The 24,644-nt window shown below is 37.1% G+C and overlaps 1 protein-coding gene across 5 annotated transcripts in view; it reads left to right on the forward strand.

The window, feature by feature from the left end:
• The window catches only part of CENPW (centromere protein W), a 203,256-nt gene that overhangs the window by 19,622 nt on the left and 158,990 nt on the right, over window positions 1-24,644 (forward strand). The gene's annotated exons all lie outside the window — the stretch shown is intronic.

Genomic DNA, 24,644 nt, shown 5'->3' on the forward strand with positions numbered 1-24,644 from the left:
TTGATGTACATATATTGAGTCAGTGTTGCATCCCAGGAATGAAGCCTCCTTGATTGTGGTGTATTAACTTTTTGATGTGCTGCTGGATTTGGTTTGCTAGTATTTTGTTAAGGATTTTTGCATCTATGTTCATCAGGAATAGTGGACTGAAGTTTTCTTTTTTCATTGTGTCTCTGCTAGATTTTGGTATCAGACTGATGCTGGCTTCATTGAATGAGTTAGGGAAAAGCCCCTTCTCCTTGATTTTTTTGGAGTAGTTTCAGTAAAATTGGTACCTCCCAAGATCGAACCAGGAGAACATGAAACCCTGAACAGACCAATAACAAGTTCCAAAATTTAATCATAAATGAAAAGAAAAACCCACCAAATGGATTCACAGGCAAATTCTTCCAGATGTACAATTTCATTAAGTTCTTCTCTTATTTTAGTTATTTCTTCTGCTTGCTTTGGGGTTGGTTTCACTTTTTTTTTTCTTTTCTTTCCTAGTTCCTCTAGGTGCAAAGTTAGATAGTTAATTTGAGACCTTTCTAAGTTCTTGATGAAGGTGTTTAGCACTACAGAATTTCCTCTTAACACTGCTTTAGCTGCATCCCAGAGATTTTGGTAAGTTATATCCCTATTTTCATTAATTTCAAAAAATATTTTGATTTCTGCCTTAAATTCAGTGTTCACCCAGGAGTTATTCAGGAAAAAGTTGTTAAGGTATTTGTGTAATTTCAAGATATCTTGATACTGATTTCTATTTTTATTGCACTGTGGTCTGAGAGCATACTTGATATGATTTCTTTTCTTTTTTTAAAAATTTATTGAGACTTTCTTTATGACAGCGTGTGGCCAATCTTAGAATATGTTCTGTGTGCAGATGAGAAGAATGTATATGCTGTGATTTTTGGGTAGGTTATTCTGTAGATGTCTATTGGGTCAAATCAGTCAAGTGTTGAGTTTAAGTTCAAAATTTTGTTAGTTTTCTGCTCCAGTGATCTGTCTAATGCCGTCAGTGAGGTGTTGAAGTCTCCCACTATTACTATGTGTCTGTCTAAGTTTTTTCCTAGGTCAAGAACTTGTTTTATGAATCTGAGTGCTCTAATGTTGGGTGATTATATAATTAGGATAGTTATATCTTATTGTTGAATTGTTCTGTTTATCATTATGTAATGCCCGTCTTTGTCCTTCCTAATAGTTAGTGGTTTAAATTCTGTTTTGTCTGATACAAGAATAGCAACTCCTGCTTTTTTCTTTTCTTTTTTTTTACATTTGCATGATAGAACTTTCTTTATCCCTTTATTTTGAGCCTGTGGGTGTTGTTACTTGTGAGATGGGTCTCTTGAAGACAGCAGATAGTTGGGTCTTGTCGTTTTATCTGAATTGCAACTCTATTCCTTTTAAGTGGAATGTTTAGCCCATTTACATTCAGGCCTAGTATTGGTATGTGAAATTTTGATCCTGTCATTGTGTTAGCTGGTTGTTAGGTAGACTTGATTGTGTAGTTGCTTTATATTGTCTGTGGGCTATGTGCTTAAGTTTGATTTTGTGGTAGCAAAACATATTTCAGTTCCGTATTTAGCACGCCCTTAAAGACATCTTATAAGGCCGGTCTACTTGTAACAAATTCCCTCAGTGTTTGCTTGACTGGGAAGGATTTTATTTTTCCTTCGCTTATGAAGTATAGTTTGGTATGATACTAAATTCTTGGTTGGAATTTCTTTACTTCAAGGATGCTGAAAATAGATTCTCAGTGTCTTCTGGCTTGTAAGATTTCTGCTGAGAGATCCACTGCTAGCTTGACGGTGTTCCTTTTGTATGTGGCCTGACCTTTCTCTCTAGGTGTGTTTAAGATTTTTTTCTTTCTCATTGACCTTGGAGAATCTGATGACTCTATGCCTTAGGAATAGTTGTCTTCTATAGTACCTAGCTAGGGTTCTCAGTATTTCTTGAATTTGCATGTCAACCACTCTGGCTAGATTAAGGAAATTTTTGTGGTATGTAACCTCAAATATATTTTCCATGTTACTTATTCTCTCTCCTCTCTCAGGAATGTCAATGACTTGTAAGTTTGGTATCTTTACATAATCCCATATTTCTGAGATTTTGTTAATTTTTTTAAAAATTATTTTTTTCTCATTTGAGTTGATTTGAAGAACTGGTCTTCAAGCTCTGAGTTTTTTTGTTTTTTTTTTTTTTTTTTTTCCCCCCCAACTTGGTCTGTTCTGCTGCTGCTACTTTCTATTGTATTATGAAATTTCCATAGTGAATTTTTAGTTCCAGAAGATCAGTTTGTTTCTTTCTTATAATGGCTATTTCATCTTTCAGCTCTTGGATCATTTTACTGGATTCCTTGGATTGGGTCTCAACTTTCTCATAAATCTCAATGAGCTTCTTTGCCATCCAGATTCTGAATTCTGTGTGTGTCATTTTGGTCATTTCAATCTGGTTATGAACCATTCCTGGGGGAGTAGTGGGCTTGTTTGGAGGTTAAGGGGACATTCTGACTTTTTGAATTGCCAGAATTCTTGCACTGATTCTTTCTCATCTGGAGGGGCTAGTATTCTCTTAACTGTGGTATAGTTTGAATATAGTAAGTTGGGTTCATTTCACGATGCATTCAGAAGGTCATGACTCTGTATGGGATTTTTATTTTGTGGATGAATTCTTATACTTGTTTTCACAGGGATGTATATTAGATAATTTGGGTGTTATAGTTTCAGCTGTGATCCAGTAGATGGCGCTTAAGAAGCTTAAGAGTAATTGCTGGTAGATGGGCTCTTAATCAAGATGTGTGGCTCTTTTCTATTTCTTTCTTTTTTTCTTTTTTTTGAGACGGAGCCTTGCTCTCGCCCAGGATGGAGTGCAGTGGCGCAATCTCAGCTCACTGCAAGCTCCGCCTCCTGGGTTAATACTTTCTCCCTCAACCTCCTGGATAGCTGGGACTACAGGCGCCCGCTACCACGCCTGGCTCATTTTTTGTATTTTAAGTAGAGACGGGGTTTCACTGTGTTAGCCAGGATGGTCTCGATCTCCTGACCTCGTGATCCACCCGCCTTGGCCTCCCAAAGTGCTGGGATTACAGACGTGAGCCACCGCGCCCGGCCTCTTTTGTATTTCTGTGTTCATAACCATGCTCTGTGGTGGGCAGAGAGATGACACCCTCACCAGGCCTGCTCCTGGGCATTTAGGGAGTCCCCTTTGATCACTAGCACCACTCTCATTTTTCTTTTGTTGAGTGTTCCAGGCTGTGGGACTTCATCAGGTAGAGGCCAGGACAGGGAGATAGACTACACTCTTTCTGAACTGGTCCTGTGGAAAGAGGCATGCCCTACTGCCACACATCTTGTCTCTCTTACTGCTGTGAAAGTGGGGGCTCTGCTTAAGTGCCAGCCACAGCTTTCAGCTCAGTACTCCAGAGCTGTGTGCCACAGCCCTGGCATGCTGGGAGGGCCAGTGGCTTAGGGCTGGGCTGTGGCTCTGCTGGGGGATACAAAGTGCTCTCAGGAAAGTACTCAGGTGTATTAGAGCACTCAGGCTGGGCCCTGGAGGCTGCGCTGTGCACACACTTCTATGGAGTGGGTCGACAGGGGCCCTGGGAGGGGCTGGTGGGCAGGAGGGCCTGTAGAACTGATGCACCCCGGTCCTGCAGGAAAGCCAGTCTTGCGCTTTCCTGGCTTGGTAGTCAGCTGGGGCTGGAGCTTCTCAGAGGGAGATGACATGCCGTGGGAGTGAGCCTCTATGGCTGCCCTTTGTTGGAGCCACCCTGTGCACAAAAGCTCATGGGCTCTGTGCCAGGTGAGGCCCTCTCTGCTTACTCCCTGGCCATATCCCTCTGCCAATTCACAGGCCCATGGGGGTATGGGATTCCCTGTAGCTAGGATCCCAGTGGTCTGTAGTGAGATTGAGCTGTCCCTCAGTCCCTTCACTCCTTCCCTAGGAGCTGTTTGGTGCACCCGATTCAGTGTGCTCAGCTTCCTCTTCAGCCTCAGTGTTACTTGTCTCTCCATCCACCCTCACTGTTTTCTCTCCAAAGATCTACCCAAATTATGTTGGTTTACTTGTTAATTTGTTCTCTCTCAGTGGGAACAGCGCTTCGTGGCTTTGTCTAGTGCTATCTTGTCCCCCACCTTGATTATATGTAACAGTTCTGAGCACACTAGTATCTTTAATTTTGCTTATATAAGAGCGCTAAAGGAGAGAAGCTGTTTTGTTGATAACCTTTCTAAGTCTCTGTAGCATTTAATTCTTTTCTCTATGTCCTGTCTTCTGATTTCTTCTCCTACGATTTCCTGTAATTTCTTTTAAAATTGTACTGAAAACAAGCTTTTTGGAGTTAAGATTCATATTGGAAACACTCTTCTTGATTTGTCCAAAGCTACCTATGAGAGAAATACTGCTGGTGGAAGATGGTTGCTTCAAAGATATCTCTTGTATGGAGCTGGGACAGTTTTGGCTTGCATGCTGAAATTTTGTTTTAAAAACATTTTTAGTTAATCTAAAAATATACTTTAAAATAAAAATTACCTATGTTAGTCTCAATTTGAAGATTATTTGTGGATTAACAGCCACCAAGATCTGTTTCTTTAATGAACAACAACACTACCTAGAGACAGTGTACTGCTAAGTGGAGAGTTTCTGGGATTTCTGTGTTGAGTTCCTAACAGCAAATAGACCAGCTAGGAAAAGTGGTTCGTATTCAGATGGAGAGATTTCATCACTTGGCCATCTAGAATTGGATGGGAGAACTAGAAGCCATAAACTGGCAGCCCAGGTATGTATGTTTGGCCTGCAGATAAGTTTTATTTGGCCCAAATAGTTTTTTAAAAAATGGAATTACTTGAAAATTAGATTTCACATACAAATTTAATTTCTGCCTTCTTTTGAAAAATTGGAAAATATGGCAATAATATGTCCACAATTAGTTGGACCTAAATAGTAGCTTCTTTCTTTAGACGAAGACACATTTTTGGTTCACTCCATTTAGGCCAGCTTTACTTATGTTAACTGTAGCACCTCTTTAGGCATTTGAGTTCATAATCCATTTGAAAACTTAAAATCTGACATTTGATATTATTTTAGTGGCATGCACTACCCATGACTCTGTTATGTTCTCTTTCTCATCATGGTATTTTCCAATATTTTCTCATATTTCTGGTAGCAGTTAGCCTGTACCATTGGTTCAAGAGCTTGCTCAACTGTAAGTCCAATAGCAACAGCCAGGGCCTTAAGGAATCTAGAGTAGTGCTAAGTATTTAAACTCATCTAAGAAAATCTCCTATCAACTTTATCTCTCCTATTCAAAGGGAACTCAAATTTGTTAAGATTTTTTGTTTCTAAACAGGCTGGATTAAAACCAATGTCCAATTTGCTGCTTTCGAGGGAGTTTCTTGGACCTCCTGAATTTAGTGTGCAGATAATAGTGCTACATGGGATTTGGTTCTTTGAATATTCAGCACCAAAGGGGACCTTCTCAAATTGTACTTACTCAACAGTGTCTCTTTTTCTTTTATGATGCTTCTCTAGGAACCGTAATATCACAGAGTTAATTGTCTTGCTCACACTCCTTTGCTTTTTAATCCCAAGAGTTTGACAGGCTATAATGAAAATGTACTCCAGGCTTAGTTCTAGGGTGGTAATTTACTGTAAGCAATACCTGGCATTAAACCTGAGGTCTATAATTCTGAATGGTACCCCCACAAAATGCATTGCCATCCTACGCCAGTTGAGCACTCAGTTACATATTTTTTGAGTGGATGAGTGATGGAAACGACTTAAAACTCATTCTGTTTTGACCTAGTCCTTGTGTCACATTCAAAGGAACAGAAACCTGTGTCCAAATGTTTTGAAGAATAATGCAGATCATAATTTAGGCTCTCTTAAAGGCCTAGTATAGAGTTTTCTATAGCATTTCACAGAGAAGTTTCTAAGGTTTTTCTTCAGATAAGTTTCCCTTTCCCCAAAGTTTCCTATTAATAAATCTGCTTAAAATTTATGCTTCTCCTACTGTCTCCAGAGAACTATTAATATATTTTTTTTCAGTGTTCCCTAGCTCTTCTTCTTCTTCCTGTGCACTACATTTCCAACCATCCTAATGTATGTAAGCACATAACCCTCCATGTCTGGTGTTATCCCTACCCCTATCCATTTTATATGTAACTTTTTCCTATCAAGGTTGCTTTTCTCATGAGAAACAACTCTCTTGTGAATGAGTAAATAAAACTGTCCATTTTATTGTATGTACAATGAAAACTTGAATGAAGGAAATTTAGGTTGTCTCTTACCTTGTCACCCTCCTATATGAAGAAAGAGAATTACTGAAATACTGTGGGATATAGAAAGCATATTAATACCTAGGCAATCATAATGGAGCAAAAGCACTTCAGAAAATACCCTGTTTGCATAATAGTTAAGGCATTTAGTCCCCACAAAAGCCTGTAAGAAAGATAGTCACAATTATTCACTTAGTCATAAATCAAGAAACTAAGATTCAGAGAGAAGTAACTTGATGCACATAAGCATGCTCAAAATTGCCCATGGCAGGCATTTTTCATGTAGACACAAGGATTGAAGATAATAGTCCTGGTGAATATTGAGATCTGGATGATGTGAAATGATTTAGTATTTCTTAATTTTGGGGTAGAAGTAGACTATGGGGATGGATAACTTAGATCACCTGGCCTAACTCTTACTTCAAATTTTGTAAACTTGGGAGTCAGGGATATAATTAAAATGGAATTGTGACCTAATTATAGATTTTGAGGAATGTATATGAGTTGCAATTAAACCACTGTATTAGTCTCTTCTCACATTGCTGTAAGGAAATACCTGAAACTGGGTAATTTATAAGAAAAGATGTTTAATTAGCTCATTAGGTTTTGCAGGCTGTACAGGCTTCTGCTTCTGGGGAAGCCTCAGAAAACTTACAATCATGGCGGAAGCTGAAAGGAAAGCAAGCACATCTTATATGACCAGCAGGAAGGAGAGAGAGAAGGGGGAGACATTACACACTTTCAAACAACCAGATCTCCTGAGAACTCTGTTATGAGAACAGCAAGGGGGAAGTCTGCCCCTCTGAACCAATCACCTTCCACCAGCCCCCTCCTGTAATCTTGAGAATTACAATTTTACATGAGATTTGGGTGGGGACACAGAAGCAGACCATATCAACCACTATTAGGATATGTTAGTATAAAGAAAATAATGTTACCCATGTGCAAAAATACATGCATTTATGATGTAAAGAATAATCTAAAGCTACTGTTTAGAGATTTTTCTTTAACTGGTAAAGCAAGAAAAGCACATGTTTGTTTTTGTTCTCCTTAACTCTGACCGACAAAGAATGAAAGGAAATGAACATTTTTATGTTTTGTGACAGTGAATTTTCTCTCCATATTTTGTGGATGATGAAACAACTTAATTGTGAAGTCCAGATTTCTGATTAAGCAGTTTGTTCTTAGTGGGCTTTTAAATCAAATTTTATCTCTGAACTTTGAGAGTTAAGGCTGCCAAGATTTAAATGAGGAAAAACATTCGTTTTTATCCCTACTAGCATTAAAGTTTAAGGTTTTGAAATTGTGGAACATAATTACTAAAAATAAGTAAACTATGAAAAGAAAATTTGGATTGAGTTTTCACAATATTTGCTATGCAGGGGAAAACATTGGACTCTAATGTATGTATAGTATAGTTACATTTGATTTGTATTATAAGTTCAAGTTAGAGCCTTCAAAATAATTTTTTTCTTTTCCAAAATTTTACTCTGTAATTTTAAAAAATTACCTTACTCATAAATAGAATACATATATTTTATTAGCTTTTTTGCGTAAACCGTTTAGTGAAATAGAGGCATTTTTCAAGACTACACAAATTTTAGGAATTTTGGAAAATTTGTTAAAATTTTGTTGTAAGTTAAACCATTGAGGTTTCTGTTTTTAAAATTGTCATCTAATATTTCAATATATGATTGCAACAAATTTTCAGTAATCTATGTACATTTTTGTCAGTTTAGATTTTAAGTGGATCTTGGACTAAGTATTAATGAACCATACTTGTATATGTACCTTTGAGATTGAATAATACCTTTATGAGTGCCATTTTATGAATAGTTTCTGAATTTTTAAATATATATCATATACTCAATCTTGTTAGGCATATTTGTTTACTTAATTCTTGCTACGTGCTCAGCAATCAAGTAGAGTGAAATAGAGACACTATCCCTGTACTTCAGGTTACCATCTAACTATTTGAGAGTATATCTTAGTCTCTTTTGTGTGGCTACTGCAGAATACCTGAGATTGGATCATTGATAAAGAACAGAGATTTATTTCTTACAGTTCTGGTGGCTGGGAAGTTCAAGGTTGAGGGACCTGCATATAGGGAGGGCCTTCTTGCTATCTCATCTGATGGTGGGAGGGTCAAGACAGATGCACAAGAGAGCAAGAGACAGAACTTGCAGCCTAAAGCCCTTTGATAGTTGCCATTAATTGTTTATGAGGGCAGAGCCTTCATGACCTAAACACCTCCCTTTAGACTCTACCTTTCCACACTGTTGTACTGGAGATTAAATTTCCAACACATGCATTTTGGGTGACACATTCAAACCATACCAGAGTATTTTACTATAGAATTTAAATTCACTGGCAAATTTAAATATTTACCAGTGAAAATTTTTAAGAATCAGAGTCATATATTTTAAAATTTTATTTTATTAATTATTTTTAAATTTCATTTTAATAGCTTTAGTAGTGCAAGTGGTTTTTGGTTACCTGGATGAGTTGTGTAGTAGTGAAGTTTGGGTTTTAAGTGTACCTGTCACCTAGATAGTATACATTGTCTCCAATAGAAAAAGTAAAATAAATTTAAAAATTAGTGATCATATATAACATAGAAAAACAATCAAGGTCATAGTAATCACAGAGATGCAATGTACAAGATTTGGATCAGAAAGCCTTCCTGATATAATTTTTCTTTTCTTTTTTTTTGGCACCAAGTTTAGACATGGTGGAAAAGGATAAAGGAGGATTGACAATTGGCAGAAAACATACAGGAAGTGGTACAATGAGACAAGAAGGAATAAACTTTAAGAGTAACTCCAGATTAGAGTGTAGCGGGGTAGATAGGATGAGATTGAAGAGATTGTCAGGAAGACTTGCAAATGGTGGGAGTCTTGAAACACTAGAGATTTAGAATAATTGTAGGGACCTGGAGGTAGTGAGTTTCTTGAATTATTCTAGTAACCGAGTGGGTTAAGAGATAATAGGGACAGTGAAACTCATTTGGAAGGTGTTTCAGTGGGTCAGGTATGAAGTAATTACACCAAAGGCTTGAAGTTCTGAAATAAAGAGGAGACAGTAGATGTGGGAGAACTCAGGAAGGGAAAAAAAAATTACATAAAGTGTTTGTTTAGTGTCTAAATCAGTTTAACTTAATTTCAACCAGTTGAGGGTAAACACTGATGAATTACGATTTGGTTTAAACCATAATCTAGAGGACTTGCATTAGTTTGGGATGTTAAGATATGTTATGAGAATCCCAAATATAGCAGCTTAGGTAAAATGGGGAAGTGGGCGATTTAGGTTTTCTGTAGTGGCTTAACTATTTCATCAGGGTACTGGGCTTTTTCTATTTCTCAGTCTTTCTGTGAAGGCCTTTCTTCGTCTTTGTGCCTATCCCTCTAGTTTAAAGATAGCTATTGCATATCCAGGTATCACCTTTATGTTCCGCACTGGGGGAATAAAATGAGAAACAGGAAAAGGCAGTGCCTGTATCAGGAAAGAAAAAGCTTTTTATCTTATTGACTTGTATGTGTCATAGACCACCATTAGCTGCATTGGAGTCTGGAGAGAGTGAGGTTTGTTTTATTTTGGTTTTGGCTGAGCACAGTAAAGTTTCTGTAATTAAGGGAAGGAGAAGCAGACACTGGGTAGGCATTTCCGAGAAATAAGTTGTTCTGTAGAACCCATTGATTCTTCAAAAATATTAAACTATAAAATTAAAAGCTTTAATATATTGGGTTAGAGTACTTTTAGTTGTTTGGATACTGTATGAGGACTTTTTTTTTTTTTTTCAATAGGCTTTTGGGGAACAGGTGGTGTTTGGTTACATGAATAATTTCTTTAGCGGTGATGTATGAGATTTTAATGCACCCATCACCCAAGCAGTGTACACCATACCCAATGTGTAGTTTTTTTTTTTTTTTTTTTTTTTTTGAGTTGGAGTCTCGCTCTGTTGCCCAGGCTGGAGTGCAGTGGCGAAATCTCAGCTCACTGCAAGCTCCGCCTCCTGGGTTCATGCCATTCTCCTGCCTCAGCCTCCCGAGTAGCTGAGACTACAGGTGCCTGCCACCACGCCTGGCTAATTTTTTGTATTTTTTGGTAGAGATGGGATTTCACCATGTTAGCCAGGATGGTCTCAATCTCCTGATCTCATGATCCACCTGACGCCTCTCAAAGTCCCAATGTGTAGTCTTTTATCCCTCACCCTCCTCCCACCCTTTCCCTCAAGTGCCTAGACCATTGTATTATTCTTATGTCTTTGTGTCCTCATAGCTTAGCTCCCACTTATGAGTGAGAACACACAATGTTTGGTTTTCCATTCCCGAGTTACTTCACTTAGAATAATGGTCTCCAGTTCCATCCAGGTTGCTGCAAATGCCATTTTTTTTTTTTATGGCTGAGTAGTATTCCATGGTGTGTGTGTGTGTGTGTATATATATATACATTATATATATATATATATATATACATTATATATATATATATATATACATTATATATATATATACACTATATATATATATATACATTATATATATATATATATATATACAGTGTATATATATATATATATATATATATATATACCACAATTTCTTTACCCACCCGTTGATAGATGTGCATTTGGGCTGGTTCCATATTTTTCCAATTGTGAATTGTGCTGCTATAAACATGTGTTTGCAAATATCTTTTTCATGTAACGACTCCTTTTCTTCTGGGACCCAGTAGTGAGATTGCTGGATCAAATGGTAGTTCTACTTTTCATTTTTAAAAGAATCTCCACACTTTTCCATAGTGGTTGTACTAATTTACATTCCCACTAGCTGTGGAAAAGCATCCCCTTTTCACAACATCCTCGCCAACATCCATTTTTTTAAAGTTGTTGATATGGCCATTCTTACAGGAGTAAGGTGGAATCACATTGTGGTTTTGATTTGCATTTCCCTGATCATTAGTGATGTTGAGCATTGTTTCATTTGTTTGTTGGCCATTTGTATGTCTTTTGAGAACTGCCTATTCATGTCCTTCGCCCACTTTTTGTTGGGATTGTTTGGTTTTTTTCTTGCTGATGTTTTTGAGTTCTTTGTAGATTCTGGATATTAGTCCTTTGTCGGAGTTATAGATTGTGAAGATTTTCTCCCACTTTGTGGGTTGTCTGTTTACTCTGCTCATTGTTTATTTTGCTGTGCAGAAGCTTTTTAGTTAAAGTCCTATCTATTTATCTTTGTTGCATTTGCATTTGCTTTTGGGTTCTTTGTCATGAAGTATTTGCCTAAGCCAATGTCAAGAAGGGTTTTTCCAATGTTATCTTCTAGAATTTTTATGGTTTCTGGTCTTAGATTTAAATCTGTGATCCATCTTGAGTTGATTTTTGTATAACGTGAGAGATGAGAATCCAGTTTCATTCTTCTACCCATGGCTTGCCAATTATTCCAGCACCATTTTTTGAATAGGGTGTCCTTTCCCCACTTTATGTTTTTGTTTGCTTTGTCAAAGATTGGTTGGTTTTAAGTATTTGGCTTTATTTCTGGGTTCTCTATTCTGTTCCATTGGTCTATGTGCCTATTTATACCAGTACCATGATATGTTGGCAACAATGGCTTTATAGTATAATTTGAAGTTAGGTAACCCTGATGCCTTCAGATTTGTTCTTTTTGTTTAGTTTCGCTTTGGCTGCATGGGATTTTTTTTGGTTTCATATGAATTTTAGTATTTTTTTTTCTAGTTCTGTGAAGAATGATGGTGGTATTTTGATGAGAATTGTATTGAATTTGTAGATTCAATGAATTTGTCATTTTCACAGTGTTGATTCTACCCATCCATGAGCATAGGATGTGTTTCCATGTGTGTCATTTGTGATGTCTTTCATCAGCGTTTTGTAGTTTTCCTTGTAGAGGTCTTTCACCTTCTTGGTTAAGTATATTCCTAAGTATTTTATTTTTTACTTTTGCAGCTTTTGTAAAAGGGGTTGAGTTTTTTATTTTATTCTCAGCTTTGTCATGTTGGTGTGTAGCAGAGCTACTGATTTGTGTACATTAATTGTGTATCCTGAAACTCCGCTGATTTCATTGAGCAGTTCTAGGAGCTTTTTGGGAGTCTTTAGAGTTTTCTAGGTATACGATCATATCATCAGCAAACGACAGTTTCACTTGCTCTTAACTGATTTGGATGCAGTTTCTTTTTTTTTTTTTCTTGAGATGGAGTCTTGCTCTGTCATCCAGGCTGGAGTGCAATGGTGCGATCTCGGCTCACTACAACCTCCGCCTCCCAGGTTCAAGCTATTCTCCTGCCTCAGCCTCTTCAGTAACTGGGATTACAGGCGCCCACCACCACGCCTGGCTAATTTTTTTTTTTTTTTTGTATTTTTTTAGTAGAGGTGGAGTTTCACCATGTTGGCCAGGCTGGTCTCAAACTCCTGACCTCAGGTAGTCCACCCGTCCTGCCTCCCAAAGTGCTGGGATTATAGGCGTGAGCCACTGTGCCTGGCAGGATGCAGTTTATTTCTTCCTCTTGTCCTCTAGCTAGGACTTCCAGTACTATATTGAAAAGAAGTGGCAAGAATGGGTGTCCTTGTCTTGTTCCACTTCTCAGGGGACATGCTTTCAACTTTTTCCTGTTCAGTATTATGCTGGCTGTGGGTTTGTCATAGATAGCTTTTATGGTCTTAAGGTAGGTCCCTTCTATGGTGATTTTGCTGAGGGTTTTAATCATAAAGGGATGCTGGATTTTGTCAAATCTTTTTTCAGCATCTATTGATATAATAATATGGTTTTTGTTTTTAATTCTGTTTATGTGTTGCATCACATTTATTGAATTGCATATGCTAAACTGTCCCTGCATCCCTGGTATGAAACCCTGTTGATCATGGTGGATTATCTTTTTAATATGCTATTGGATTTGATTAGCTAATATTTTGTTAAGGATTTTTATATCTGCATTCATCAAGGATATTAGTCTATAGTTTTCTTTGTTATGTCCTTTCCTGGTTTTGATATTGGGGTGATACTGGCTTCATAGAATGATTTAGGGAGGATTCCCTCTTTATCTTGTAGCGTAATGTCAATAGAATTGGTACCAATTCTTCTTTGAATGTCTGATAGAATTCAGCTGTGAATCCATCTGGTCCTGGGCTTTTTTTGTTGGTATTTTTAAAATTTGTATTTTAATCTCACTGCCTGTTATTGGTCTGTTCAGAGTTTCTATTTCTTCCTGGTTTAATCTACAAGTGTTGTATATTTCCGAGAATTTCTTATCTCCTCTAGGTTTTCTAGTTACGTGCGTAAAGGTGTTCATAGTAGCCTTGAGCAATCTTTTTCTTTTTTCTTTTTCCTGTGGTATTGGTTGTAATAAATCTTATTTCATTTTGAATTGAGCTTATTTGGATCATCTCTCTTCTTTTCTTGGTTAATGTCACAATGGTCTATCAATTTTATTTATCTTTTCAAGGAACCAGCTTTTTGTTTCATTTATCTTTTGTATTGTTATTTTGTTTCAATTTCATTTAGTTCTGTTCTGATCTTTGTTATTTCTTTTCTTCTGCTGGGTTTGGGTTTAATTTGTTCTTGTTTCTCTAGTTCCTTGAGATGTGACCTTAAATGGACATTTTTTACTATTATTCTGATCCTGTTTCTTTCCCAGACTGGGTAACCAGAGGAAACCCAGATGACACCAGCAAGAAAATGTAGAAAATTCATGTGCTTTGAGGACCAATTTATGCATATGAAAAATATTATATCAATATATAGTTTTAACATCTTTAAATTTAAAATTTTGATTTGTATTCTATGTTTATAGTTTCAGCTTCTAACATTTTAAATTATCTTTTCAAAATTGCATATCATTTTATTATCTTGCTTTCTAATAATACTTGCGATCTCAGTTGATGGTAAGCCTTTAAATTAAATGAATGACCCAGAATACTTATAACACTTCTGTAATAGGAAATAAATGTAGCCAGATACATTATCAGGTATACTTAGTACACTTTATTCCTCAGACAATATGTGATATAGGTGCAAAATTGTACAGCTAAAGGTAATTAGCCCATGAGATCATGAAATTGCTGAAATATTCCTGAAGGTTTTAAGAATGAGGCCCTAAAGGTACACGGCTATTTGAAATATTTTTTGAACAAGCCTCCAGTGATTCAGAAGGAGTTATAATGTCTAGCCAAAAGATTGAGTCACTGAAGAAGTACAGAAAAAAACAGCAATAAACTTGCTAAGTGTCCTTTCTGGAAATGCAATCATTTCATTGCTACTCACATAAGTCCTCTAAAGTGCTTTGGGATATTATGAGTAATATAGATTCTATGCCCTGGAGTAATAAAATAAAATATTAGTCTTAGTCATTTGGAATTTTAAATGTTGCTTTGTTTATGGATGCAACTGAGTCATTTTTCTACTTAGCTTTCTAAGGGAAAGCTCAAAGTAATTATATTGTCTTTTTATATTATAGTTGAATAACTATGTATTAATGCTTTTTCATATATGGAAAGTAATAAATGTACAAGATATAAATGGTAGCATAATAATGTTTCAGATTCTGAAATCTTGTAAATGATTTTTTAACAAAATTTGCATTATTCTAAAGCTTCCAGTAACCTAAAGAAATTAGATGAAACTCTAAAGTATTTATTCTGTGGATAAGATATTAAATATTATTTCATAATGTACTATTTTGAACACACTATGCTTGAGAATGGGAGGCATATAAAACATTAAAACACATTCTGTGTCCTTAAGAAGTTTACAATTTGAACAAATAACACAGAAAATAACTTGAAGACATATGACAGTTTGCTAAGATGTTAAGCCCTTCTTCGAGCCATAAAAATTTGTGCTTCTAACATGACTGCCTATTTTGTTTATTTATTGCTGCATAACAAACTACTCTAAAACTTAATGGCTATGACAGCAGCAAGTATTTCTCATGATTCTGTGGACTGGCTGGGGCTCTGCTGGGCAGTTCTTCTGCTGGTTCACTTGAAGTTTCTCATACTCTTGCAATCAAATCATAGCTAGGCTAGCATGTTCAAGATGACTTCCTCACTCGCTTGAGTTCTCAGGATTCCTCCAAGTGGACTCAGTCTCCCAGAGATGTCTCATCCTCCAGAACCTCTCCATGTGGCCTCTTTGGCCTGCACCTCTTACATTATGGTTGAGGCCTCCAAGAGTTAGAAAGTCAAAGTTGGGATTCCCAAAATACCCACTTTTACCACATTCTATTAGGCCAGGCAGTCACAAAACCAGTTCTGAGTTTAGGGAGCGGGATAGAATAAGCTCCACCTCTTGATGTGAGAAACAGCAGACAGGGAAGGGAGACATTTTTGGAGGCTCTCTTTGGAGAATGGCTACCACATTGCCTGATTAGTGGTTTAGGCCTTAATTGCTGTAGGAGTTCTAAGAAATAGAGAATTCTCTCAATTTGGGTGACTGAAGTACTCTCCAAAGATTAGCTAAGACTTTTTCCCTGAATTATAAAGGCCGGGCATAGAGATCACAGGGATAGAGGGAGAATTATGGGATCCTCTGTTGGGAAGAACAGCATATGCAAAAATGTACTGGTAGCAAAACAATGTCATTGCATCAATAAGAACTCTAATAAAGATTCAAAAATTAATAGTTTATCAGGGCTAGTATTGCTAGTGTCACTGCAGAAAGAACTAATGAAATTGCATAGGAAATAGATTTTTTTAAAGGCCGATGGAATTCTAAGTAGGGACTGTGTTCTTTAACAATAGCAAAGCCAGTGGCTCTTTAAATTGAGCCATCTTTGGGTTTAGAAATAAAATGGCAAAATTTAATTTGGAAGAATTTTCTGTTCTCATCAGATTTGAGGTTTTTTCCTGACAGCTTGTTAATGCCAGACTAAGCCAGCATGTTATTTGAATATAGGACAAGTAAGAAAAGACAGGCATAGACATGGTTTGGGAGTTTTGCTTCCTTGATGATTAAGCTTGGTAGAGCACAGATTTGTGGCAACTGAGATCACATTCGTCAGCACTGAGGTGAGAGCTGACAGCTCAGAGAGTTACAATACATATCTCCTGTGAACACGTAAGTCTTGACCTCACAGTAGTTATGGTGTGAAGTAAAAGTCTAGAGTGAACTCTTAATAAAGCAAGTAGTTACAATGGCCTCCATTTTGGAATTTAAAGTCAACTCCAAGTATATAATAAATAATTCCATTCATTCATTTAACACCTTTGTTGATTACTAGCTATATGAGTAGCTCAATACAGAGGAATCCAAAGAAGCATAAACTGTTCTAATTTTGAAAGTATTGTGTTAGGCTGAAACCTATGCTCCTCTTACATACATTGGCATTATTTCTGTGCTCTGGAAAAAGATAAGTTAGTCATTTTTTCTACAGGGTACCCCTAAATCATCTATAGAAACAAGCATTCTCATTGCCCAAGTCATCTTTGCTCCTCAGGTTAATTTTATGACAAAGCTTTTATAATCCTCATTCATTCATTCATTCAGCAGACATTTATTGAGTTTTACTATGAGATAGATACAGTGAAAGTGTCTTTTGAACTGTGATCTCCAATATGAGAAGCCAACTTTGAGAAGATCTGGTGGGAGAGAGTTTCAACTGAGCACAAAGGCCATGAAGAGAAAATAAACCCAATGTGTTCAAGAGACAGAAAGTAAGTCAGCCTTGCTGTAGCATGCTGAAGAAGAGGTAAATTAGGCTAGATAATGTGTGTGCTCTGAAACTGTAATGAGGACTTTGAATTTTATTCTCAGTAGGAAGGCAAGACATTTGAATGTTCTGAGCAGGCATGTGACAGGATTATAACTTACTTTTTATGAGGGTCATCTTAGATTCTGTGTCAAAAAAACTATAGAGGAGCAGGGGTCAGAAAGATGACAAGACACTATTGCAGTACTCCATGGTGATGACGGCAACCTGGATTAGGTAAAGTGGTGGAGTTGGTGAGAAGTTTGATGTTCTCTGCCTCTCACCCTTTTGTCTTTCCCATCTTTGCTCTCCACATATTGCGTTTTTTTCCCCTAATTCAGTGTAATGACTGGTAAGGGCCTGTCTTGGGCATCACAGCTCTTCACCAGTTTTGCCTCTAGCCCTCTTTTCTCTCTTATTTTACTTCTTTCTCTAATGCTGCTTGTCCATATTCCTCTCCTGTTTCTTTTATACGTCATTCCTTTCTGCTTTTCTTTTTTCTCTCACTCTTCATTACTTTAGTTATATTCAGGCCTTATAAAGGCCATCTAATCCTTTACTCCTTTCTAATTTCTAATGAATTTCTAATCCTTTACTCCTTTGAGGAGGCATATGAAGAGGCTAGTTTTTTATAATTTATCCAGCCTAGGAAATTTAAAAGATTTTGACCTTGTTGCTCTCTTTCCTGTGCAGAGGCCCGTCAACCTGGTTCTCATTATAGCCTTAGTTGGCCATGGAAAAGTCTCAAAATGTAGTTGCTCATCAAAGGAATATATCAATAAACATGACTTGCATGTCCTGAAGATGGAGCTGGCTGAGACACTAACCCAGTTTTTATTTGGCTGTGCCTTATTCATTCATTCACCTCAGCATCAAGCAAGAGTGTTACTTGATACTGAGGCGAGTCAATGAATAAATTAGTGAATGAATGGAAATAAAAACTTGGTGCAGTAAAGATATTTTGTGGTTCGCATAAGCTGATAGCCATTCATCTCTGCGTGCATAGCTGAAAAATTTTTATCTTCCTAATAGTCTTCACATCCCAGGTTATTGCTTGGGACCAAATAAGTGTGTCAGGCAGCTCATCATCCTGCTGAGATAGAATGGGCATCAAGGTCAACATGTTCCTGACTTGGGATTCCAACTCTCTCTAGTCTTGTACTGTTCTAAGGACATACCCCTAATACAGAATTGTATTACAACATTAGTAACAGTAGGCCTCTCTTGTCATTTCAGTCATTACTATTTAAAGGTAGCAACTCAGGAGGCAGCTAGATCTAATAACAGTAGTAGGGTTGACAGGGCTGTGGTTGAGAACAGCCGGGAGAGCAGAACCAGACTAGGTGCTTCAGCTGAAGTCTTGGAACTGGGCATTACTTAGGAATGCAAATTTGTTAGAATTTCTGTGGCTAGTCACAAATCATGTTTTTAGATGTATTAAAATGTTAAATATTCCCTAAGGGCAAACTGAAGGGCACATAATACTTTCCCTTAATCATAGGATTTGGCACCAAAAAAAGTGTTCCACATGGTGAATAATGTGCCATTGATTGATAAAAGGAGAGAAGAGCAGAGAGATGTCTTGTGCTGATGGGGGCACCCTGGTGTTCCAGCATGTCAGGAATGGGGCTGTGGTTGGTATGTAGGTTTTCATTTTGACAAAGTCACTCTGAGATGAATGCATCCTGTGTGCATACATCTTTAGGTAAAGGTGACATTCAGCTTTTCCAGTACATCAATTAAATCATTTCTTTGATTAATTATTATTTCATTTGTAGATTCTGGGGGTAAGGAAGAGAGCTATGATAAAAGAATGCAGCATCATCTTCTAGTGGTGTGTGGAGAGTAGAGAGTAGGGAAGTTGGGGAGAGCTAGAGAGTCCTTTGACCCAGATCTCTAGTCACACTGGGTATCAAATTTATACTTCTATTTTTTTAACTGGAGTTATATAATTACAGAGATCCTCACAATTTAAATAAAAGGATGTATTCTTTTATGAAAATGTGTATACCCTAATTAACTTTTCACTACTTTACATATTTAGCAGTTTACTACCCAGCATCCTATTATGAAGAAAAAAGACCAGAATTAGTCACTATAGAATTGAGTTAGATTTGTGGTGCTGCTATTCAAAAACTTTACTTTAGACCTTGGCAAAATATAGTGGTAGACAAGTGGTATCACTGTCTACTTAATTTTTAAGATGTGATTCTTAAATAAACTGTTATAAGTTTATGGGGAAGGGAGAAACAGTTTCTGCAGTGTTACTAAACTCAGATGGCAGAAGGTGATAGTTAAATGCCTTGTTAGATTTTTTAGCCAGTGTGAGTCTGTTGTACCACAAAATTGGGACTGTTAGGGACTTCAAAAAACTCAGACTTTTAAGAAATATATTTTAAATTCATCTTTTGACTTGTTTTGCATAAGTAAACCACATGCTAATACACTACTCACTTTGAGAGCATTATCCAAATAGCACAAAGTCTCTTCCAAAGTCCAGATAATTTCCAGTCCCTCTGTCAGAGAGCAAGTAACAACAAAAGACTTATTCCAAACACAAATCAACCAGAACCTTGGAGAACCTTCACAGTAACTTGCTTTGCACAACAACTAGAGGAAGTTTTGTGAGTAACCCACAGTGGGGAGCACATAACCCCATAATACTCAGAACATATTGCCCAAGTTACACATGATGACAAGGTAAACATTTGCTTAAGAACTCTTTCAAAGTGGGGAAATGGTATGAAATAACCAGGGGACGCTCTCCCATCTTTAAAACTCCAAATTAGCTACAGCTTGACTTCAGCACCCTCAGGGTCTGAGTGCTACAAATTATCTTCTTTAGTTGGAAGAAAACAGAAACTTAACTTTTCCACCAAAATACTTCCAATTGTTGACATTGCTAGAATGGGTAATAAGTGGTGTTATTTCTAGTTGGTTTGTGCTTTTTGCAGCTCGAGTATTTGTCAACTGGCTACCAATGATTTCATACATTGATGCAATTATTTATATATTCATTTAGTGCTTTTCTGCAGAAGAGCACAAGATAATCGATCACTTGTAGAGTTTTCTATCATGGATGCAATTCCCAGGTAATTGTTATAGTACCATAAAACCATGGTACGACAACTTCATTTTAGTAGTTTTGCACTCTGCTATAACCACACATATAAGGGCCATTAAAGTTAAAATGTCCCTTGAGTTTTTTTTTTTTTTTAACTAGTATTAACTTCAATCAATGTAGGCAGAAATAAAAAAAAAAATGTACTGGTCGTGAGCACTGTATCCCCAAATAATGTAAAGCTGTGATGGTAAGATACTTTATCATACTGCTTTAGAACTCATTTTTGCTGTGATATATTGCCCAGAGCACTTTGGGTTCATAAAACAGGGAATGGTAATTAATCTTATGTGGAAGATATAACCTAAATTCCAGAACAGGAGGATGAAAACTGTGTGCATACAATGAGAGTCATAGAATGCAGAATGTCAGACATGTTTATGTGACAATTTGAAAATATTTCTAATTTCAATAGCCGCACTCTTTAGAGAAAAAGGAAATACACCTCATATTCTTTAAGAAAAAAATCATGTAGAAATAAGTCTAAATAAAAAAGCAGGAAAGATTAGCTTCTGGCATTGTAAATGGAAATATTGTATATAGAAATTTAAAGAATTTAACCTTCTATTGCATATAGGAAAAATATTACATTGTAAAATATACATTGTATTGTCTTAGTCAACATATTTTTGGGTAGATAATTGGCACTTCAGTGTCTGGCCTTTATGTACTAGTTACAAAATGTGTGAACTCTTATTCTGATTGAAATTTTTTAACTTAATAAGCTGAAAAATTAGTAAATTATACTAACTAATAAATTTACTCAATAAGCATAGGTAGAACACCCACCTTGGACCAAACCTTTTCTGTGAGGAATGTGTCTTATAGACATACTTTCTGTTTTTAAGGAGCTCCAAGTGCTTTAAACTCACAGTGGAGGTTTTCATAATCCCAGGAAATAATTGTTTCTTTTATTAAGAAATTTTAAGATTAAATTTTAAATTATGAGGTGAAGGCTTTTTTCTTTAATATATATAAGGCATTCCTTCATGGAAAATGGCTAAATTTATTGGAAGAACACTAGAGGAAATCTTACTAATACTTGAGTGTGAAGCCTATGTTATACATGCTTTGGGAATAAAGGAAAGATATTGGCCTCCAGGGCTGTCAGCCTGGCCCTTTAGGTGAATTTAATGCTCTTAATTTTTATTATGCTACTAACCCTCTACTTCCCCTGAAACATACACTGGTTTATTCCAACCAATGTGGTCTGAATCCCATCCAGCATTTTACTAATATTTATCAGTGCTAAAGTTAGTATTGCTTGATAAGTCAAAGTTGTTGCAAATCACTTCCAGTTGTACAAATACACTATTTACGTATAACTGGTAAAAACTTCATGCTGTCATTAAATGAGTTGACATGTTCATGTAATTACCTGGGCTGGGAGTCCGAGTATGTGTGATTATTCTGGAGAAAGAAAAATCAAATGAATTAAAGTATAATTCCATGAAGAATATAATCTTTGACAGCTATAAAAGTAGGCATTTTCCAAAAATGTGTTTCATTTTATTGCAACAACTTTTATTTTTCTCTGTTTCTTTTTACAAAGTTCCCATAAATTGTCTGAAGCTTGGATGAATTTAAATATTTCAATCAAGGTTTGGCAGCTGATAAATTGAATCAAGCTTCATTACCAGTTCCAAATTACCCATCCAGATTAAGTTCATGGGTTGTGCTACCAACCCCTAAAGTTCATCACTAAAGTGACTTGCCAGGGGAATTGCTTGTGGCACAACTCCAATTTGGAACAGAGACTGGAAGTTGATTTTAGCTCGGGAGCAGAAGCAGAGTGGGAACCAAAGTCCAAGCTGAAGCTAGAATAAGGCTGTCATAGTACTGAATCATATCCTTTTAGATTAACTGACTTGCTTTCAAATTGTGTATTGAATTGAAAGTAATGGGAACCAAAGTCCAAGCTGAAGCTGGAATAAGGCTGTCATAGTACTGAAATATATCCTCTCAGATTAACTGGCTTGCTTTCAAATTGTGTATTGAATTGAAAGTAATGAGAACTCAGATCTGGTGTTGACTTAACCCTGAAATTCACCTGTGACCTTCGTAATGAGCAATGGCTCTGCTGTTGTGTGTAATGTTGTTCATGGCAGAGGGTCTCCTTGTGCTTTAGGTTGAGCTCTCCCAGTTGTGGAAAGGCTGATGAGAGGTTGCTAAATTCTACTTTAGCATGTGAATCTTGTCTCTGGTATCCCCTTGAAGCCATGGATGGGGGCACCCACTGTCTTAACTCTAGCTTATCACATAATGCATAGTAGACAAAATAAAAATATTTTATTTGCTAATTTATTTAATACATATTTTTAAAGATTCTATTGGGCATCAAGTATTCACAGTAAATGGTAGTGACCTCCACAGACATGTTACCTGCATCATGAAAGTTGCAGTTTAGAGTATGTCAAATTTATTAATTTTTAAATCTTTGTTTATTTTCTCCTGAAATAATAACAATGACATAGGAACCTTTAAGAGTTACTGTTAGTAATGACAAAGATTCTCTGTTGATCGAACTTTAGCCAGGATTCTGAACCTTCTCCTAGGCCTGTGTTTGTACTTTCTTGTAAAATCCAGTTTTAGCAAAGAACCCTACTAAGACAGTTTGGCAAGAACCTCCCACCCTTGATATCTGATTACTCTCAACTTTTGATCAAGTTCTTTATCCTTCACCATTCCCCAGGTGATGTCTAACTACTCTGGCCTGTCTTCAGCAAGAATTCCCCTTACCCTAATTCTCCCCCACTGCCAAATCCTGTTGCTGTAGTCCCTCAGTGGTCCTTAATGAATCTTCCTTACCATGTTTTAACAGGTATTGTTGAATGTTTTTGTTTTTGTCTAACAATGATATTTATTCTTTTTGTATATGTTGTCTTAGGACCTTTACTGGCATCTGAGTCCTTCTGTTGTTGGCAGCAGTATCACCCTTATTACTAGGCAAGAGAACCTTAGCCTCGGGCCTCACATTTCTTTAGAGATCTAGTTGATGACTAGATATCCCAAGGGCATGCATATACACTTTTATTAAACTATATGTGAGCACCTACCTCTGTTACTCATGATCCAATGTCCAGCTCTGTTAGTGCAACCAGTAACCTTAAATATCCTGAACATCCACTGTCAAGACTAACATTGTTCAAGCCCCAGGGAAATGCTTTTCTACTTTTTTTGCCCTGTGTTCTTGAAACAAAAGCCAACATTATCTGAACTCTCACATGGAGCCTGTCATCTCAGCACCCTCTAGCCACCCTGCCGCCAGCCAACCAACACGCACCTTGCCGCAGTGCTGCTGCTGCTGACACGTGAAAAAATATGGATCCCACTGTCACTGCCCTATGAAGGGCTTTGGCTGGCACCACCCATCATAGTGTTGTGACCAGTGGTCCAAGAGCATCTTGGTCCTGCTAGTGCAGCAAGTTCCTAACCTCGAGGAGCCAGAGCACAAAACCAGGGCTCAGTACCAGTCCCCTAAAGTTAGAGCACACACAGTTCAGAAGTCCTGAGCTGAAGCTTGGCTCCCTAAAATCTTCCAGAAATGAAGCCAGTCGACTGAACCCACCTCATAGCGCAATTAAACCCTGAAGGTCTGGCTGGGTATGGTGGCTCACACCTGTAATCCCAGCATTTTGGGAGGACAAGGCAGGTGGATCACCTGAGGTCAGGAGTTTGAGACCAGCCTGAACAACATGGTGAAACCCTGTCTCTACTAAAAATACAAAAACAAAACAACAACAAAAAACCCAGGTGTGGTGGCACATGCCTGTAATCCCAGCTGCTTGGGAGGCTGAGGCAGGAGAATCACTTGAACCCAGGAGGAGGAGGTTGCAGTGAGCCAAGATCGCACCATTGTACTCCAGCCTGGGTGACAAGCAAAAATCCATCTCAAAAAAAACCAAAAAATACCTTGAAGGTCATTAAATGGGATTAAAAAATATCTAAAGGACAGCAGCTGCAAAGAATGAAGGCACATAAGCCCAGAAAAATGAGAAAGAACCAGCACAAGAACTCTGACAACTCAAAAAGCCAGAGTTCCTTCTTTCCTCCAAATAATTGCACTAGCTCTCCAGCAAAAGTTCTTAACTGGGTTCAGATGGCTGAAATGACGGAAATAGAATTCAGAATATAGATAGGAACAAAGATCATTGAAACTTAGGAGAATGTTGAAACCCAATCTAAGGGAGCTAAGAATCACAATAAAATGATAAAGGGCTGACAGAAAAAAACAGCCAGTATAGAAAAGAATGTAACTGACCTGATGGAGTTGAGAAACCCACCACAAGAATTATATAATGCAATCACAAGTATTAACAGCAGAATAGACCAAGCTGAGGAAAGAATCTCAGAGCTTGAAGACTAATTTCTGAAATAAGATAGTTAACAAGAATAAAAAAAATTAATGAATGAAACCTCCAAGAAGTATGGGATCATGTAAAGAGACCAAGTCAACAACTCATTTGTGCCTCTGAAAGAGATGAAGAGAGTGTAAGCAACTTGGAAAATACATTTCAGGTTATCATCCATGAGAATATCCCCAACCAAGCTAGAGAGGCCAACATTCAAATTCA

The sequence above is a fragment of the Pongo abelii genome, chromosome 5 (assembly GCF_028885655.2).
Source record: "Pongo abelii isolate AG06213 chromosome 5, NHGRI_mPonAbe1-v2.0_pri, whole genome shotgun sequence".
Taxonomy (NCBI): domain Eukaryota; kingdom Metazoa; phylum Chordata; class Mammalia; order Primates; family Hominidae; genus Pongo; species Pongo abelii.